The sequence below is a fragment of the Pelophylax lessonae genome, assembly GCF_965119305.1.
Source record: "Pelophylax lessonae genome assembly, chromosome: 12".
NCBI classification, from domain to species: Eukaryota; Metazoa; Chordata; class Amphibia; order Anura; family Ranidae; genus Pelophylax; species Pelophylax lessonae.
The window spans coordinates 170,684,952-170,706,046 of NC_138779.1; positions in this window are offsets into that span (position 1 = coordinate 170,684,952).

The following is a 21,095-nucleotide window of genomic DNA, read 5'->3' on the forward strand; positions in this document are numbered from 1 at the left end:
CTTACAATGCAACAGCACAATTCCAGCAGTCACTGGCCTAAATAAGACCTAACAGAACCCCTAGAATGCAGTAGTTATGGTAATTCACATAAGCTTGCATATAGAAAGGTACATCCAGAATATTTCTAATATAGGGAAGTCCAAATACAATCAAACTTGAGTCATTGCCATTGTGATATCAAAGGGTAAAGTACACAATGACAGCACTTAGTAAATTGATTCCAATGCTTTGCATATCCAGCAAATCACAAAGAATCAATCTTTATTCATTAAATGCAATTCCAATGTGTATTCCAATTGGATATAAATGGTAATAGGAACTTTTATATATGTGAACCCTCTATTTTATACTGTATTTCTATTTGAAAATGATGTCTGAATGAATGTTGTCAAGACAACAGTCACAGTTTGATAGTAAGGCTATTGTGCTCCTTTAAGTGTGATCCTATCTCTTTTTCCCATGTTTCTATAAAATGAGGTCTTCCCAGGCCCACCATCTCTGTTAACATATTTTATATCTGAGATATACCATGTTTTATTTTTATTAGTGAAAGACAACGTTTTTCCACTAGATTCAGATCCTTTTTGGATCTGATAGGTTGTGGCAGAGATTTTACAAAATGTTTTAACTGCATCGTATCTCCATTCATTTAACCTTAAATATCCTCCCCTAGTGTTGAGTTCATGATATGGCCTAATCTTTCTACCTTGTGTTATGTATTTTAACTGTGTGTAATTGACAAGATAGAGGTTTTCTAATGATGGAGTTAGGTTTATCTATTGTCACTAATAATGGTTCTAGCGACAGGACGAACAACAGTGGCGAGAGGGGGCACCCTTGTCTCCCTTGTTTCGTCCCTTTACACATTCTAAATTGGGGGGATAAATTACCGTTAATATAACAAAAAACTATCAGCGCAAAAAAATATTGTGTGACCAATAAAAGTGCATATACAGTGCCTTGCGAAAGTATTCGGCCCCCTTGAACTTTGCGACCTTTTGCCACATTTCAGGCTTCAAACATAAAGATATAAAACTAATTTTCTGTGAAGAATCAACAACAAGTGGGACACAATCATGATGTTATGAGTAGATATGTATCCTCTTATCCTCTTCCTTGATCCTGTTGTTTATATTTAGGTGTCCGTGCAGGTCTAGGGGTTCTCCTATTGTTTTTTTCATCATAGTTATTTCTTTCGGGTGTTCTCCTTCTCCTTTCACTATGATAATAAAGTAAATTGCTGCGCTAACTGAAATTCAAAATTTCAAATAACAGAGCTTCAAGAATAAATATTAAAATCTAAATAGAAAAGCTGCCACACAGAATCTGGAATGTATAACAGATCTAAGACAATATAAAAAAGCAATGTAGCGCTAATCTTCAACAAAAAACTCTCAAAAAGACTAAAAAGTCCATATGCAGTCCCAATTTGATCCGATGAATAGTGTAGCAAATCCGTGATACCACCACCAATCACCCAGTTCACACTGTCCCTTACCACATTGCGATGATCCCCATGACAGAGATCCCAAATGCCAACTCAGACTCAATAAGACTCGGTAAGTATCCAGGATAGTAATTCTCCTTTGCGGGAAATCTCAGGGTCAGTGGTCACAGGTATGTGTAAAATAAAACATAGGGCAGCATCATAGCGCAGACTGTTTATTATCATCGAATCCAAACAAGGGGTTAAAAACACTTACAAAAGTCGTATGGAATCAAGCGTGTAAACCATATCGATTGTCCCCAGCATGTTCCGCCAATATGCAGCAAACCACCGGAATGATGGCCGCCACGTCTCCTCACTGTGGGCGAGCGTTCACTATGATGTCTCTGATCCCTCCAGTATTGTGATCTCCTTCTATTTTCAGGATAATTTCTCTCATCTCTCTTCGGTGTTCTTCTCCTCTCATCTCTATGTGGGGATCTTCTATTGTTTCCATATTGGTATTGGTATGGAGATCTCCTCCTTTCCTGATTATAATTACTTTGATATGAAGTATAGTTCCCCTGCTGGTAGCCATAATCTCGGTTATTATAATATGAATTATAATTCCCCTGCTGATAACCATGATCTCCATTGGGAGGTCTATATGGCTGTCTTGTATTCTTCCAAAATGTTTTTTTGCCAGGGTGGTTGTACGTTCCAGTGTGGGGTTGTAGTAGACCCATAATCCTGTCTCTTTGTGGTCGCTGGTGTTTTTATATCAGGACCCCAGTGTGCTACTTCTTCCCTATTTATCTCTTCTCTCCTTTGTGATGTTTCTCTTAAATTTCTTTCAGGAGAAGTATATGTAGAGGCTATATTGGAATTCTGCCATTTATAAGCGACATCTTCTTTGTAATCACACACAGGATATTGTTGTAAAAAAATCTTTATTGCTATTATTATTATAACATATTTCCTATTCACTCCAGTTAAAACTGCTAAAACTTCTGAAGAAGCGTCATATTGCCACTAACATGTAAAGTATGGATGGGTTTGTTTGCGGCAGATACAGATATATGCCTACCAGGACCAAAAGTATGGATACACTGCCAAGCCAGCTGTGAAACCCATTTAGCATTTTGTAACCAATACTTGGTGAATAGTTAGCAATCCTATGTACTACAAATTTTTCTGTGATTTGTGCTGTATTTTTTCTATGAATACATTTTAATGAATTGTTTTGTGTAATCAATAAATTTTATTATAATGGGTATATATATACAGTGCCTTGCGAAAGTATTCGGCCCCCTTGAACTTTTCAACCTTTTGCCACATTTCAGGCTTCAAACGTAAAGATATAAAACTGTATTTTTTTGTGAAGAATCAACAACAAGTGGGACCCAATCATGGAGTGGAACGAAATTTATTGGATATTTCAAACTTTGTTAACAAATAAAAAACTGAAAAATTGTGCGTGCAAAATTATTCAGCCCCCTTAAGTTAATACTTTGTAGTGCCACCTTTTGCTGCGATTACAGCCGTAAGTCGCTTGGGGTATGTCTCTATCAGTTTTGCACATCGAGAGACTGTAATTTTTGGCCATTCCTCCTTGCAAAACAGCTCAAGCTCAGTGAGGTTGGATGGAGAGCATTTGTGAACAGCAGTTTTCAGTTCTTTCCACAGATTCTCGATTGGATTCAGGTCTGGACTTTGACTTGGCTATTCTAACACCTGGATATGTTTATTTGTGAACCATTCCAATGTAGATTTTGCTTTATGTTTTGGATCATTGTCTTGTTGGAAGACAAATCTCCGTCCCAGTCTCAGGTCTTTTGCAGACTCCATCAGGTTTTCTTCTAGAATGGTCCTGTATTTGGCTCCATCCATCTTCCCATCAATTTTAACCATCTTCCCTGTCCCTGCTGAAGAAAAGCAGGCCCAAACCATGATGCTGCCACCACCATGTTTGACAGTGGGGATGGTGTGTTCAGGGTGATGAGCTGTGTTTCTTTTACGCCAAACATAACATTTTGCATTGTTGCCAAAAAGTTTGATTTTGGTTTCATCTGACCAGAGCACCTTCTTCCACATGTTTGGTGTGTCTCCCAGGTGGCTTGTGGCAAACTTTAAACAACACTTTTTATGGATATCTTTAAGAAATGTGTATGGTGAACAAGATCGGCGCTAATTTAACCACTTCCCGCCCGCCCTATTACAAAATGACGGCGGGAATGTGGTTGAGTTATCCTGACCGGACGTCATATGACGGCGGCAGGATAACACCGCTCTGGGCGCCCCCCGGGGCGCGCAGAGCGGCGATCGGTGATGCGAGGTGTCAGTCTGACACCCTGCACCTCCGATCTCGGTAAAGAGCCTCTGACGGAGGCTCTTTACCATGTGATCAGCCGTGTCCAATCACGGCTGGTCACATAGTAAAACAGGAACAGCTGTTGATCGGCTTTCCTTAGTTCGTGCCTGACAGGCACGAGTAAAGGAGCGCCGATCAGCGGCTCCCCTGACAGGGGGGGGTCGGCACTGGTAATCAGATCATTGATTACCAGTGCAAACCTTTAGGGGGGGGGATGCCACTAGAACCACCAGGGATGCCCACTATGACCCCAGGGATGCCCACTATGACCCCAGGGATGCCCACTATGGCCACCAGGGATGGCAATCAGGGCTCAGGGAGCCCCCCATTGCCCTCCCCATCAGTGATGCCCACCAGTGTCCTCCCTATCAGTGCTGCCCACAAGTGCCCATCATTGCCATCCTTTAGTGTCGCCCACCAGTGCCCATTATTGCCCACCAGTGCCGCCTATCAGTGCCCATTAGTGCCCATCAGTGCCGCCCATCAGTGCCGATCAGTGCCGCCCATCAGTGCCCATCAGTGCCCTCCAGTGCTGCCTATCAGTGCCCATTAGTGCCCGTCAGTGCCACCTATCAGTGCCCGTCAGTGCCGCCTATCAGTGCCCATCAATGCCGCCTATCAGTGCCCAGCAGTGCCGCCTATCAGTGCCCACCAATGCTGCATATCAGTGCTACCTATCAGTGCCACATATCAGTGCCTATCAGTGCCGCCTATCAGTGCCACCCCATCAGTGCCACCCAATCAGTGCCACCCAATCAGTGCCACCCCATCAGTGCCACCCCATCATTGCCTCCTCATCAGTGCCTGTTAGTGCAGTCTCATCAGTGCTCATCAGTGCAGGAAAAAACTTATATATTTACAAAATTGTATAACATAAACAAAAAAACTTTTTTTTTTTCAAACTTTTCTGTCTTTTTTTATTTGTTTAGCAAAAAGTAAAAATCGCACAGGTGATCAAATACCACCAAAAGAAAGCTCTATTTGTGGGGGGAAAATGATATAAATTTGGTGTAAGTACAGTGTTGCATGACCGCGCAATTGTCATTCAAAATGCAACAGCGCTAAAAGGGGAAAATTGGCCTGGGCGGGAAGGGAGGGAAGTGCCCTGTATTAAAGTGGTTAAAATAAATGTGAATAAAAATGACTCAGTGTTATAACTGCAACATAATATAGTGATAATGTGTCAAAACACTCGTGCTGTGGATGAATTCAAATACACCAATAAATAACTAAAATATGCTCAATGTCCAAATCAAACGTGAAACAATGTTGCTGAAAAAAGATGACAGAAAACAATCCATAGAATATGCAAATGTAAGGTGAAAGATGCTCAAAATAGCCGTGCTGAAAAACAAAAGTCCCATATGCGTGAACCAATCTTCAAACAATCGATAATTGGTGATGTGTAAATAATCGATCCAATCCCAATATTGTATATAGTGTGTAGTGGCCGCTTACCTCACACACACAAATGAAACGCCTGTGTGTAATCCAAAATCCAGGCTTTGTGCTCCAAACCCGGCTTCACTGGACGATCCTCTCGGATGGATGGATGGTGTAATCTTTAATGGGGAAATCTCATGCCACAATACAGGTTTTCTACTGTGCAGCTGTATATTGTAGGCACCAATCAAGCCTCATGGGGATGCAGAAAATGAAAGCGCTTATGGTGCAGTAATTCCAAAAAGGGGGTTTTTATTTAAACAAAAAAATGCACTTACACTTAAAAATGAAGAGCAAGCATAAAATCCGCTGATAGCGGTACACAGAGGAACTTCCGGTTACGGCCGTAAACGTGGAAGTAACGTCACCCGGCTCCTCCCGACGCGTTGCGTATCTACGCACGTGACTTTATCAAGGGATGTGAGCGTGGGTGACGTATTGCCGGTATTTGTAGTGTAGCGGTTACCATGGGAACCGTCCGCTGTGAAACCGTCGGCAGTGAAATTCACTATTTCACTGCCGATAACTAACACTTGATAACTCTGAGCACAGATAGATACTCATAGATGGAAGATACTGATTAGTTGGAGATTGATCTTTATATTCCATCGCACCAAATTGACCAGATCTATGTATGGTATAAGGTCTTTTTTGATCGAGTCTAAATACCGAATGTCGGACTTCCACACTCATTATGTCCAATAAAAAACAATACGGTAAATGACCCGTGGATAATAAATATTCAATAATTAATCAGCAGGGGAATAATGTATAAAAACATACAATCTAATATCAAATAAAATTGATCATACATGTTAAAATGTCACATAAATGGATAAAATCATACCTATAATCTTATTAAGGATAAAACCCACATAAAATATGAAGTGGTCATATATAAGAGATGTTATAAAAAGATAAAAGATATAAATATATATAAAAATATATATAAAATATATCTAAAATGTAGGAGAAGGTACTGCTAAAAGTCAGAGATAAAACAATTTAAATCAAATTCAACATTGAGACCTAACGGAATAAAACTCTGAATCTCAAAAATCCATCTGGATTCGGCTTGACTGAGGGTTCTAATCTTATTGCTACCCCTCCAATGGGCTTTATATTTCTCAACCCCCCCAAAATTTTAGAAGTTTAGGATCTTTATTGTGTTTTTCTGCAAAGTGTTTAGAAACACTGTGCTTAGGAAATCCTTTTTTGATGTTTTGGGTGTGTTCTCTCAAACGCTTCCAGAGGGGTCTTTTTGCGCGTTCTACATACTGGAATTTACACGGACATTCCAGCATGTACACCGCCCCTTCTGTCCTACAGGATATAAAGTCTCTAATTTTGTAGGACCTTCCTGTCACCGTGGAAACAAATTCTTCTTTCTTTTTTCTTTTTTCTATTTCCCGTTGTGTGTTTACAGGCATAGCATGTCTTACAAGGATAAAAGCCATTTCCTTCAAACCAGCTTAAAAATTGTTTTTTTAAAATTATTCTTCAGTTCTTCAATAATATTTTTTGCTATTCTGTCTCTTAAAGTAGGGGCCCTCCTATATACAAATTTCGGTTGCTCAGATAAAAACGAAGCAATCGCTCTGTCAGCTGTCAGTATATTCCAATGTTTCCGTATTATAGTTTCAATTTTTTTATGCTGGATGTTAAAATCTAAAATTACTAATGGACTTTGGGAATAAGACTGTTGTGTATTCTCTATTTCTTTATTTTACAGTAATTGCTGTCTTTCTAGCTTTCCCACTTCTTTAATTCTCTCTGTAATTTGCGCATTGCTGTACCCCTTCTCCCTAAATCTCAATCCTACTACTTTAGCTTGTTCTTCATAATCACTTAGTTTTGAACAGTTTCTTCTTATTCTTGTAAGTTGGCCTTTAGGTATGTTGATAAGCCATGATTTATGATGACAACTGTTGATGGGTAGGTAACTGTTTCTATCAACAGGTTTGAAATATGTCTTTGTCTGCAGAAAATTATCTTCATACCATATTTCTAAATCCAAAAATGAAATCCTGTCTTCTGTAATTTCCCATGACAAATTGATGTTTTTGTTATTCTCTGCCAAGGTATCTTTGAATTTCATTAAACTTTCACGACTCCCAGGCCAAATTATAATCACGTCATCAATAAAGCGTTTGTAAAAAAGTAATTCTTTTGGTCTGTTTTCATAGATAGCTGACTCCTCCCATCTTGCCATGTACAAATTTGCTACACTGGGCGCAAATTTAGCACCCGTTGCAACACCGCGCAGCTGTTTATAGTAATGGGAGTTGAACCAGAAATAACTATGGTTAAGACAATACTCCAAACATTTCGTGATGAACTTTCTTTGTTTATACTGTAGATTACTAAAACTCCTCAATGCCCATTTTGTAGCTAATATAGCCTCTTTGTGGTCAATAATTGTATACAGGCTAGCTACATCCGCTGTTGCCAATAATACATTCCCATCTTTGATTTCAAGATCCTGTAATTGTTGGATTAGATGTTTTGTATCTTTAATGTAGGACTTCGTCTTTTGTACGATGGGCTGCAGGAAATGATCAATACAGGTCCCTCTCAAAAAATTAGCATATTGTGATAAAGTTCATCATTTTCTGTAATGTACTGATAAACATAGACTTTCATATATTTTAGATTCATTACACACAACTGAAGTAGTGCAAGCCTTTTATTGTTTTAATATTGATGATTTTGGCATACAGCTCATGAAAACCCAAAATTCTTATCTCAAAAAATTAGCATATCATGAAAAGGTTCTCTAAACGAGCTATAAACCTAATCATCTGAATCAACTAATTAACTCTAAAGACCTGCAAAAGATTCCTGAGGCTTTTAAAAACTCCCAGCCTGGTTCATTACTCAAAACCGCAATCATGGGTAAGACTGCCGACCTGACTGCTGTCCAGAAGGCCATCATTGACACCCTCAAGCAAGAGGGTAAGACACAGAAAGAAATTTCTGAACGAATAGGCTGTTCCCAGAGTGCTGTATCAAGGCACCTCAGTGGGAAGTCTGTGGGAAGGAAAAAGTGTGGCAGAAAACGCTGCACAACGAGAAGAGGTGACCGGACCCTGATGAAGATTGTGGAGAAGGACCGATTCCAGACCTTGGGGGACCTGCGGAAGCAGTGGACTGAGTCTAGAGTAGAAACATCTAGAGCCACCATGTACAGGTGTGTGCAGGAAATGGGCTACAGGTGCCGCATTCCCCAGGTCAAGACACTTTTGAACCAGAAACAGCGGCAGAAGCGCCTGACCTGGGCTACAGAGAAGCAGCACTGGACTGTTGCTCAGTGGTCCAAAGTACTTTTTTTGGATGAAAGCAAATTTTGCATGTCATTCGGAAATCAAGGTGCCAGAGTCTGGAGGAAGACTGGGGAGAGGGAAATGCCAAAATGCCTGAAGTCCAGTGTCAAGTACCCACAGTCAGTGATGGTCTGGGGTGCCATGTCAGCTGCTGGTGTTGGTCCACTGTGTTTTATCAAGGGCAGGGTCAATGCAGCTAGCTATCAGGAGATTTTGGAGCACTTCATGCTTCCATCTGCTGAAAAGCTTTATGGAGATGAAGATTTCATTTTTCAGCACGACCTGGCACCTGCTCACAGTGCCAAAACCACTGGTAAATGGTTTACTGACCATGGTATTACTGTGCTCAATTGGCCTGCCAACTCTCCTGACCTGAACCCCATAGAGAATCTGTGGAATGTTGTAAAGAGAAAGTTGAGAGACGCAAGACCCAACACTCTGGATGAGCTCAAGGCCGCTATCGAAGCATCCTGGGCCTCCATAACACCTCAGCAGTGCCACAGGCTGATTGCCTCCAAGCCACGCCGCATTGAAGCAGTCATTTCTGCAAAAGGATTCCCGACCAAGTATTGAGTGCATAACTGAACATAATTATTTGAAGGTTGACTTTTTTTGTATTAAAAACACGTTTCTTTCATTGGTCGGATGAAATATGCTAATTTTTTTTAGATAGGAATTTGGGGTTTTCATGAGCTGTATGCCAAAATCATCAATATTAAAACAATAAAAGGCTTGCACTACTTCAGTTGTGTGTAATGAATCTAAAATATATGAAAGTCTAATGTTTATCAGTACATTACAGAAAATAATGAACTTTATCACAATATGCAAATTTTTTGAGAGGGACCTGTATATTCCCCCAGGCGTGCTCCAACCGAATTGATGCCATTTACAATGGGCCTGCCTGGGGGATTTATTGCATCCTTATGTATCTTAGGAAGGGTGTACAGGATAGGGGTACGGCAAGTACTCGGTACCAGATAACAAGCTTCTTTTACATTCAAAAAGTTCTTCATTTTGCCTTCTAATATCAATTTTTCCAACTCTTTTTTGTATGTTCTGATGGGATTCATCATAAGTTTTGTATAAGTATTGGAATCTGACAATTGACGATTTATCTCTTCATTATATTTCTCTTTTGATTGAATCACAATGGAGCCACCTTTATCCGCCGGTATTATAACTATGTTTTTCCTTTTTTCCAGCTGTTGTATTCCTTCTTTTATTTCTATCGGGTCCCATGATTTTTTAAACCTTAAATTTTGCAAATCTCAGGTGACTAGTTTCTTAAACACTTCGCAATGGTGATCTCCAGTATTTGAGGGATTGAATAAAGATTTATTCCTTAAATCTGTATGTACAAAGTTCTCATCTGTTCGTCTTTTGATGGGGGGTCTCCAGGTTTTGACATCATATATCTCTTAATGTTAATTTTTCTAGTAAATTTAAGGATATCAATGTATGTATCGAATTTGTTTAAGTTTTTTATTGGTGCAAATTTGAGACCCTTATCTATACTTTTAATTCAGATTCCGTAAGTTCCACTCCGCTAAGGTTGAATATACCCTCGCCTAGTGGTCTCTTTTTCTTTTTTTCTTTAAAGCCTCTCTGCATCCTCTCTTATTTCTGTGTTTTTTCTCTGCATTTTTTCTGACGGCGGAGTTCTTCTGTTTTCCATCCTTCCATGTGACCATCTCCTGGATCTTGATCTGCGATTCTCTAAAAAATCTCTATTATTATGACCACTTCTTTTTTGCTCTTTATTAGAGTGCTGAGGTGATCTAGCATGTTCACCTTCCACTCTCAATGGTTCATATCTATTATGAGTAGATATGTATCCTCTTCCTTGATCCTGTTGTTTATACTTAGGTGTCCGTGCAGGTCTAGGGTTTCTCCTATTGTTTTTTTCATCATAGTTATTTCTTTTGGGTGTTCTCCTTCTCCTTTCACTATGATGTCTCTGATCCCTCCAGTATGGTGATCTTCTTCTATTTTCAGGATAATTTCTCTCATCTCTCTTCGGTGTTCTTCTCCTCTCATCTCTATATGGGGATCTTCTATTGTTTCCATTTGGCATATTGGTATTGGTATGGAGATCTCCTCCTTTCCTGATTATAATTACTTTGATATGAAGTATAGTTCCCCTGCTGGTAGCCATAATCTCGGTTATTATAATATGAATTATAATTCCCCTGCTGATAACCATGATCTCCATTGGGAGGTCTATATGGCTGTCTTGTATTCTTCCAACATGTTTTTTTGCTAGGGTGGTTGTACGTTCTTTTCTTCCAGTGTGGGGTTGTAGTAGACCCATAATCCTGTCTCTTTGTGGTCGCTGGTGTTTTTATATCAGGACCCCAGTGTGCTACTTCTTCCCTATTTATCTCTTCTCTCCTTTGTGATGTTTCTCTCCTTTGTGATGTTTCTCTTACTTTTCTTTCAAGAGAAGTATATGTAGAGGCTATACTGGAATTCTGCCATTTATAAGCGACATCTTCTTTGTAATCATTGAGATCTCTTATATATTTTCTCTTCTTACGTGCTGCTGTTTCCTTATCCTTTTGTTGCATGTCCTGATGTAGTTGTTTGGAAAGATCCAGAAATTCTTGGAGTTCCTTTAAAGGTTCCATAGATTTCTTAATGGAATTTAGCTGGTTATCAATTGTTCTAATCTTTTTCTGTTTCCTTTTAATTAGGAAATGCAGAAGTTCCAATCCCTTTTCATTAAAAAAGGTGAACCAGTCTTCAATGGATTCCTTATCCATGAGACCATCATTGATTGGTACATCCCATCTAAGTCTCCTGGGAACCAAATTTATCTTTGATGTACTTTTCATGCGTGGTGATATCCCACTACGCATTTATTTTTTTCTCCATTAGGTGTTTCATGCGTCTGAACCCACCTTCTAAATCACCAGGTGTTTTTTGGTCTTGCATAGAAAACATTTCTTCAATATTGCAGGATCTTCTCTCAATAAAATCAAACACCTCCATGGTGGCTGCACTGATATAGTGGAAAACAAGAACTAATAAATATGAGGACCAATGCGATTTTTTTTTTCACTTTGGAATTTGTTTGTGCTTCAATCAAACTCCTCAGGTAGCGCATTGGTCCTCATATTTATTAAATCTTTAAGAAATGGCTTTCTTCTTGCCACTCTTCCATAAAGGCCAGATTTGTGCAGTATACGACTGATTGTTGTCCTATGCACAGAGTCTCCCATCTCAGCTGTAGATCTCTGCAGTTCATCCAGAGTGATCATGGGCCACTTGGCTGCATCTCTGATCAGTCTTCTCCTTGTATGAGCTGAAAGTTTAGAGGGATGGCCAGGTCTTCGTAGATTTGCAGTGGTCTGATACTCCTTCCATTTCAATATTATCGCTTGCACAGTGCTCCTTGGGATGTTTAAAGCTTGGGAAATCTTTTTGTATTCCAAATCCGGCTTTAAACTTCTCCACAACAGTATCTCGGACCTGCCTGGTGTGTTCCTTGTTCTTCATTATGCTCTCTGCGCTTTAAACGGACCTCTGAGACTATCACAGTGCAGGTGCATTTATACGGAGAATTGATTACACACAGGTGGATTCTATTTATCATCATTAGTCATTTAGGTCAACATTGGATCATTCAGAGATCCTCACTGAACTTCTGGAGAGAGTTTGCTGCACTGAAAGGGGCTGAATAATTTTGCACGCCCAATTTTTCAGTTTTTTATTTGTTAAAAATGTTTGAAATATCCAATAAATTTTGTTCCACTTCATGATTGTGTCCCACTTGTTGTCAATTCTTCACAAAAAATTACAGTTTTATATTTTAATGTTTGAAGCCTGAAATGTGGCAAAAGGTCGCAAAGTTCAAGAGGGCCGAATACTTTCGCAAGGCACTGTAATATGTTCAATAATTCAATAGTGCAACCAATAATAAATAAATAAATAACGAGACCGGCAGCATCCATTCAATGTGCCTACATCTCACAATACAAGCTAAATAAACAAAAAATAGTGATTCGCCAGTCAAAAAGTGCACATATGGTTATTCACAAACTCAAAAGTCCGTGTCCATAAATAATGCAATCATCCCAAGTGTCCATATAATCAATCAAAAGGTAAATCCACTCCCATGTGTCCAAAGAAATAATCTTGTGCACACTTAAATAAGTGCTTCTGTGAGTTGTGCAATCCCACCACCAGGTGAATTAGTCTCTCACCTCCACTACAGACCCAATCATGGGTCAGTACCAGCGTTAGTAAAGCACAGAGATCTTCGGATCACATAGGCTATATGAAGCCTGTCACCTCCAGAGTGATTACCAGCGATTACCACATATAGGGAACAAATGAAAGAATCTAGTGCTCTCTGTATAGTTCAGCAAGCTACTTTATTCAAACAAGAAGAGTATTACTCGCATGAGTGGCGCTTCCACAGCGCATAGCAGTCAGCATATACAGGAAGAGATGGCATCCAGCATGCAGGCTCCGCCCCCTATACGCGTGACGTCAGCGCCTCACCGTTGACTTCTTCAGTAGGGGTGGAGATGTGCTTCGCCTTAAGTGGCCGGGCTGATCCACAAAACGGAAGCTGATTGGATCTCTAACATACTGCCCGCCCTAAGCCTTCAGCGTGGGTCGGGACCCCGGAATAAGGAAATCCTCATTAATTCCTTGGTGCCACATTACTCTGACAGGTTATATATTATAAAAAAACAATTAGAGTGCATCTATCTCACCCTAATATACAGGAGACTGCGTACCGATGCCGATCTCTCCCTGGCACATACATGTACCAGTAATATACTGATAAATAATAATAAACATTATTCCATACACTTACATACATTAAAATTATTAAAAAATAAATAAATATAGCAAATACATAAATTATTAAAACCACATTAAATCCATAATCAGTGCATGTAATTTAAAAAAAGTCTTAAAATCTTAAAAACTACATATAAATTCAAAAACCCATACAGCAACTGGCAGAAAGTAACACTAGGATCAACTTATTTATATAAAAACCAGAAAGAATTACCAGATAAAAATTCAGAAAAAAATATTCAGATAAAAGATATATTATATATAAAATATATAAAACCAGAAATAAAGGTTTATCTATCACTAATAAAACAGTTGAGGTCGAATTCGATATTGAGGCCTCTTGGTGCTAATACTTTGGCCTCATATACCCAAAGGGATTCTCTTCTACTCAACTGTCTTATATAGTGACCGCTAGGGATGTTTGAACGGTTCTGTCGACCATCGGTTCGACCTGAACATTGACTGTTCAAGGTTCGGCCGAATTTAGAACTTTTTGCTGAAAAAGTTCGGAATTCGGAACCGACCAAAATGCAATGGGCCAGGAAATGGTCTTTAAAAGCCTGTGCTTGGACCAGAACCATTAGTAAAAGTCAATTGAGGGGGCAGGAGAATGCTAGGAATGTGATTGGAGTGACTAGGGGGTCCCTAGGCCAATCATTAGTGAATATGCCCCCCAGTATATAAGATAGCCCCCGCCAAATTCCTAGCATTGTAATACAGGGACATGGAAGAGAGTTTAGTTAGATGCAAAAATTTAGTTTCTGTAGGGAAAGTGTTAAGTGCCAGGGTGACCGTAGTGTAAGGGTGACCGTAGTGTAGTTTAGGGTGAACTGACACTGACTGCTATGGCAGGGTGACCAAACCCTTCCATATCAGGGTGACCGCTATAGAGAAAAGATAGTTAAGATAGTTTCTCTTAAGTCACATTCGGTGCACTAATATGGCTTCTCGCCGGTCAGCCTGCTTTTTGGCTGCAGGCATTTATAGGGATTTTTTGAGGACAAGTTTGGAGTCAGGCGTGACATCTAAACTTGTGTATTGGGGTATATATACACACACATGTCTGTATATATACACCTGCACATATATAGGTGTGAAAGGAGCAGAAAACACTACTTGCGCTAATGAAATAATTAACACCAATATAGTTATGCTCCTATCACACCTATATATGTGTAAAATACATATAAGCGTGTGTTTATATATATACCCCTATACAGAAGTTCAGATGTTTTGCCTGCCTCCAAAGAACCCCAAAAAATGCCCAAAAAACGCTAGCGCCAAAAAAAAAAATGCCCAGGTGTGTTGTTGTAGGCATTTTTGGTTTTTTTGGGGGGTTTTTTAGGGGGTCACGTGAGTCAGACGTGACGTAACCACGCCCCCAACAGCCGGCATTGAACTTTCCATTATACCGTGGGAGATGTTCACTCATTCCTGATGCGGTTTATCTTTGTTTTATATGCCTGTGACATTCAGCACAAATGTGAGTGTGATACCTGCTTTTTAAATACAATAAATTGATTTTATATGCAAAGTTACGCTATGTCCCTGTCTATATTTTTCCCTGTTCCTATCATGTGGATATCTGGTTTAAATCAGTGAGGTGACACTCTGTGGCCAGTCCTGGTATTACAACTTAATAGCTCATATAGGTCCACTAATTAACTTGAGTGACCCATTTACTCCGGTAAGCTGACATCTTATTTAACCACTTGGTGACTTGCACATCTGTGTTTCTTTCATCTTTCAAGTGTCGTGTGGATTTAATGATCACTGGGACTTGTGGCTGATTTCTTTATTTATACACCATTTCACTGTGCACTTTTTTTTGGATTTAATAATCCTCTTATCTTATTTCAATTCCTTTTTTTTTCACGGATCATTTGCTTTATGTTTTTGAGACATTTTTATGTTTTTATGTATTCATTGAACACTAATGGTATAATTTGGTGATATCACAATCACTATTTATAGCGCAGCACATTCCTGATTCCATTTTTCACTTAGGGTTTTTTCTATGATTCCTTATGTGCAGCAGCTTGTCTTTTCTTTTCCTTAATATTTCATTAATGAATCTTTATCAGTGCAGAAATCCCACTACCATACCAGAATTACTGACTTAAACCTGACCAAAACAAGACTCTAGTAGACATCCCAGATGTGATAAATTTGAAACACAAACGCATGAATTATAATCTAATCAATAATATAATTTTATTATATAATATATATATACTCTATTGGTGTCCTCTATCAAGTAGATATAGGAGGAGTCCCCTGCAGTGCATTAGCACACCTTCCCAGCAAGGAGTGTTGTCTCCAAGGGTAAGAGAGGCTGGATTCACCCCTTTTTTATGGATAGTGTAGGACCCACTGATAATGGGGTACTTTGACGCAGTGGTGGGCTTGAGCACGATATGGCCATATGGTGGGACTAAATCCCCATTTTTATTTATGGATTGTCTCCATATTTGATAGTCATTTCTTTTGCATGGTTGCGCTATTCTTTTTTAATATACATGTTGCTTGGTCCATAGCTGCACCGGCTTTAGATATACATGTTCAGGGTCTGCTCCCCCAATTTTTTGCTTGCTTATTATGTATTCGGTCTGACCAGACTTATGAGGTTGAGCATCCCATCCCCCACACACACCTGTACTCTATTGGTGTCCTCTATCAAGTAGATATAGGAGGAGTCCCCTGCAGTGCATTAGCACACCTTCCCAGCAAGGAGTGTTGTCTCCAAGGGTAAGAGAGGCTGGATTCACCCCATTTTTATGGATAGTGTAGGACCCACTGATAATGGGGTACTTTGACGCAGTGGTGGGCTTGAGCACGATATGGCCATATGGTGGGACTTAACCCTCATTTTTATTTATGGATTGTCTCCATATTTGATAGTCATTTCTTTTGCATGGTTGCGCTATTCTTTTTTAATATACATGTTGCTTGGTCCATAGCTGCACCGGCTTTAGATATACATGTTCAGGGTCTGCTCCCCCAATTTTTTGCTTGTTTAATATATATATATATATATATATATATATATATATATATATATATATATATAATAAAATTATATTATTGATTAGATTATAATTCATGCGCTATATATTATATATATATGTATGTGTGTGTATATATATATATATATATATATATAATATAAATGTTATGTGTTTGTGTTTTGTGCAACGTTTGAATTTCCCTCCCAGTTCCGCTCCCATGCAGCATTGCTGCTGCAGGGAACGGAACCAGGAAGTCATCAGACCGACGGACGAGCGGCTGGGATCTCGGCTGGCGATCACAGCAATGGGAGATCATCGCTGGATCGCCAGGAGAAGGTAAGGGAAAGCACTGCACGCTCTGCACATCTACCCAGAGCGTGATTCGGGGATACCGATAGTAGCAGGGAAAAACCACCCCGAGTCACGCTCGGGGATACCGCTAACGGGGTTAAATAAATGTGCTAATTCCATTACATCTGTATTTGTTTTAGGTACTCACCACCATAATGCGATGTTGCTCCACTTAGGCCCGGGGGTGGGGAAGACCGGCATGTCGACGAAGCAGCTGCACAACAGGAAAGCAAAGCAAAACATGAGTAATATTCAGTGAATGATTGAAAAGTGAGCTTCAGAAAAACAATGTGAAATGATAGAATGAATGATCTTTCATTTTACTCACCAGCTCTCTGTCGCTTGCTGGGCCTGTCCACATCAGCCTCCTCCTGACCACCAGAAGCCTTCACAACAGTCTCTGACAGAAGGCGCCCTGAAAATATCCTCTGCCAGGTGTTCAGATTTCCCCTGCTGGGTGCCCTGGCTCATCTTTTGAGCAACTGCAGCCTTGCAGTCATAAAAACTGTAACAAAATAGTAATGCATTCTTATTTCAGCATCATCAAATTACATTTTTCATAGATTGCAAAAAAATATAAAAATACATTTTGAATTATGCTGGCTTGCTGTCTTATAATGAGTTAACTGACATTATTTGGATAGGTGATTTATATACTATTAACATTTAAATAAAAAAAAAATAATAATAATTTTTAAACCGCTACTATAGAGAGAGTCAGAGACTACAGAAATAATGCAGGAGATGATCAGAGACTGCAAATGTGCAATCAGAGATGGTCAGATACTACAGAAATACATCAGCAAATGGTCAGAGACTACAGAAATACAACAGGAAATGGTCAGAGACTGCAAATGTGCAATAAGAGATGGTCAGAGGCTACAGAGATATAACAGGAGATGTCAGAGACTGTAAACGTGCAACAAGAGATGGTCAGAGATTATAGAAATAATACAAGAGATGGTCAGGGACTACAGAAACACAACAGGAAATGGTCAGAGACTACAGAAATACAACAGGAAATGGTCAGAGACTGCAAATGTGCAATAAGAGATGGTCAGAGGCTACAGAGATACAACAGGAGATGTCAGAGACTGTAAACGTGCAACAAGAGATGGTCAGAGATTATAGAAATAATACAAGAGATGGTCAGGGACTACAGAAACACAACAGGAAATGGTCAGAGACTACAGAAATACAACAGGAAATGGTCAGAGATGGCAAATGGGCAGCAAAAGATGGTCAGAGACTACAGAAATACAACAGGAGATTGTTAGAGGCTGGAAATGTGCAACTAGAAAAGGTCAGAGACTATAGAAACACAACAGGAGATGGTAAGAGACTAGAAATGTGCAACAAGAGATTGTCAGAGAGTAAAGAAATACTTCAGGAAGTTGGTCAGATACTGCAAATGTGCAACAAGAAATGATCAGAGATTACAGAAATAATACAGGAGATGGTCAGAGACTACAAATGTGTAATAGGAAATGGTCAAAGATTAGCGAAATACAACAAGAGATGGTCAGAGACTAAAGAAATACAACAGTAAATGGTCAGAGACTGCAAATGTGCAACAAGAGATGATCAGAGATTACAGAAATAATACAGGAGATGGTCAGAGACTACAAATGTGTAATAGGAAATGGTCAAAGATTAGCGAAATACAACAAGAGATGGTCAGAGACTACAGAAATACAACAGGAGATGTCAGAGATTGTAAACGTGCAACAAGAGATGGTCAGAGATTATAGAAATAATACAAGAGATGGTCAGGGACTACAGAAACACAACAGGAAATGGTCAGGGACTACAGAAATACAACAGGAAATGGTCAGAGACTGCAAATGTGCAGCAAAAGATGGTCAGACACTACAGAAACACAACAGGAGATTGTCAGAGACTGGTAAGAGACTAGAAATGCGCAACAAGAGATTGTCAGAGAGTAAAGAAATACTTCAGGAAGTTGTTCAGAGACTGCAAACGTGCAACAAGAGATGGTCAGAGGCTACAGAGATACAACAGGAGAAGGTCAGAGACTGCAAATGTGCAACAAAAGATGGTCAGAGATTGTAAAAATAATACAAGAGATGGTCAGGGACTACAGAAACACAACAGGAAATGGTCAGAGACTACAGAAATACAACAGGAGAAGGTCAGAGACTGCAAATGTGCAATAACAGATGTCAGAGACTACAGAAATACTACAGGAGAAGGTCAGAGACTGCAAATGTACAAAAAGAGATGGTCAGAGACTACAGAAATACTACAGGAGAAGGTCAGAGACTTCAATAATGCAACAAGAGATGGTCAGAGTTTACAGAAATAATACAGGAGATGGTCAGAGACTGCAAATGTGCAATAAGAGATGGTCAGAGACTACATAAATAAAACAGGAAATGGTCAGAGACTACAGAAATACAACAGGAAATTGTCAGAGACTGCAAATGTGTAACAAAAGATGGTCAGAGACTTTAGAAAAACAACATGAGATGGTCATAGACTATAAATGTGCAACAAGAAATTGTCTGAGACTACAGAAATAGAAGAGGAGATGTAAGAGAATGCAAATGTGCAATAAGAGATGGTCAGAGACTACAGAAAAACAACAGGAGATGGTCAGAGACTGTAAATGTGAAGCAATAGATGGTCAGAAGCTACAGAAATACAAAAGGAGTTGGTCAGAGATTGGAAATGTGCAACAAGAGATGGTAAGAGATTACAGAAATAATACAGGAGATGGTCAGAAATTGCAAATGTGCAATAAGAGCTGGTCGGAGACTACAGAAATACTACAGGAGATGGTCAGAGACTGCAAATGTGCAATAAGAGCTGGTCGGAGACTACAGAAATACTACAGGAGATAGTCAGAGACTGCAAATGTGCAATAAGAGATGGTCAGAAACTACAGAAACACAACAAGAGATGGTCAGAGACTGGAAATGTGCAACAAGAGATGGTCAGAGACTACAGAAATAGAACAGGAAATGTCAGAGACTGAATCAGAGAGACAGATAAAGCTGTGCAAGGGGTGCTCGACCCCTTGCACAGCTTTAACTGCCATGGGAACACGATACCAAGCAGCTGTGTTCTGGTTAAGTGATGAGGTGGATGAGAACAGGGTAAGCTCCTCTGACTCACTCCTCCCGCCCACTCCTCCTCCTACTCCGCTCATGCATACAAATACCAGCAAACACATCACCCTCCAACGCACCCACACCACCACTCTCAAAATCACCAGTGCACTCAGACTCAACTCCTGACTCTCTGCCACACACATTTACTCTCTCAAATACACCCATAAGCTCCCGCAGATGCTCTGACACACCACCACCAGCCTCATCTGAATGCACAACCAGATTTTTACCCTCACGGTAAAACACCCACCCTCTCCACATCAGATTCAGACATACTCCTGCTAGCACAACACGCAATCAATCAACAATTAACACATTTAGCAAAGCAACAGCACATAACTACACACCAGTAAGTACAGTCTAAATACCTAGCTCTCTCCTCGCTCTCTCAGAAAATGGCTGCAAGAGATGGCCTTACATTTATGCTAATAAGTTGTGCTTATGATTTCTTGGCCATTTTTCAGAGAATATGATTGATAAAACAAAAACTTTTCTTTCACTCATGGTTAGTGTTTGGCTGAAGCCATTTATTATCAAACAACTGTGTTTACTCTTTTTAAATGATAATGACAACAGAAACTACCTGAATGACCCTGATCAAAAGTTTACATACCCCAGTTCTTAATACCGTGTATTGCTCCTTTTAACACCAATGACACCTTGAAGTCTTTTGTGGTATTTGTGGATGAGGCTATTTATCTTCACAGATGGTAAAGCTGCCCATTCTTCCTGGCAAAAAGCCTCCAGTTCCTGTAAATTCTTGGGCTGTCTTGCATGAACTGCACGATTGAGAGCTCCACAGAGTGGCTCAATGATATTGAGGTCAGGAGACTGAAATGGCCACTCCAGAACCTTCACTTTATTCTGCTGTAGCCAATGACAGGTCAACTTGGTTTTGTGTTTAGGATCATTGTCATGTTGGAATGTCCAAGTACGTCCCATGCGCAGCTTCCAGGCTGGTGAATGCAAATTTTGCTCCATTATTTTTTTTATAAAATACTGCATTCATCTTGCCATCAATTCTGACCAAATTTCCTGTGCCTTTGTAGCTCACACATCCCCAAAGCATCAGTGATCCACCTCCGGGAATGGTGTACCTTTCATCATAGGCCTTGTTGACTCCTCTCCAAATGTAACGTTTATGGTTGTGGCCAAAAAGATACATTTTGGTCTCATCACTCCAAATGACTTAGTGCCAGAAGGTTTGAGGCTTGTCTCTG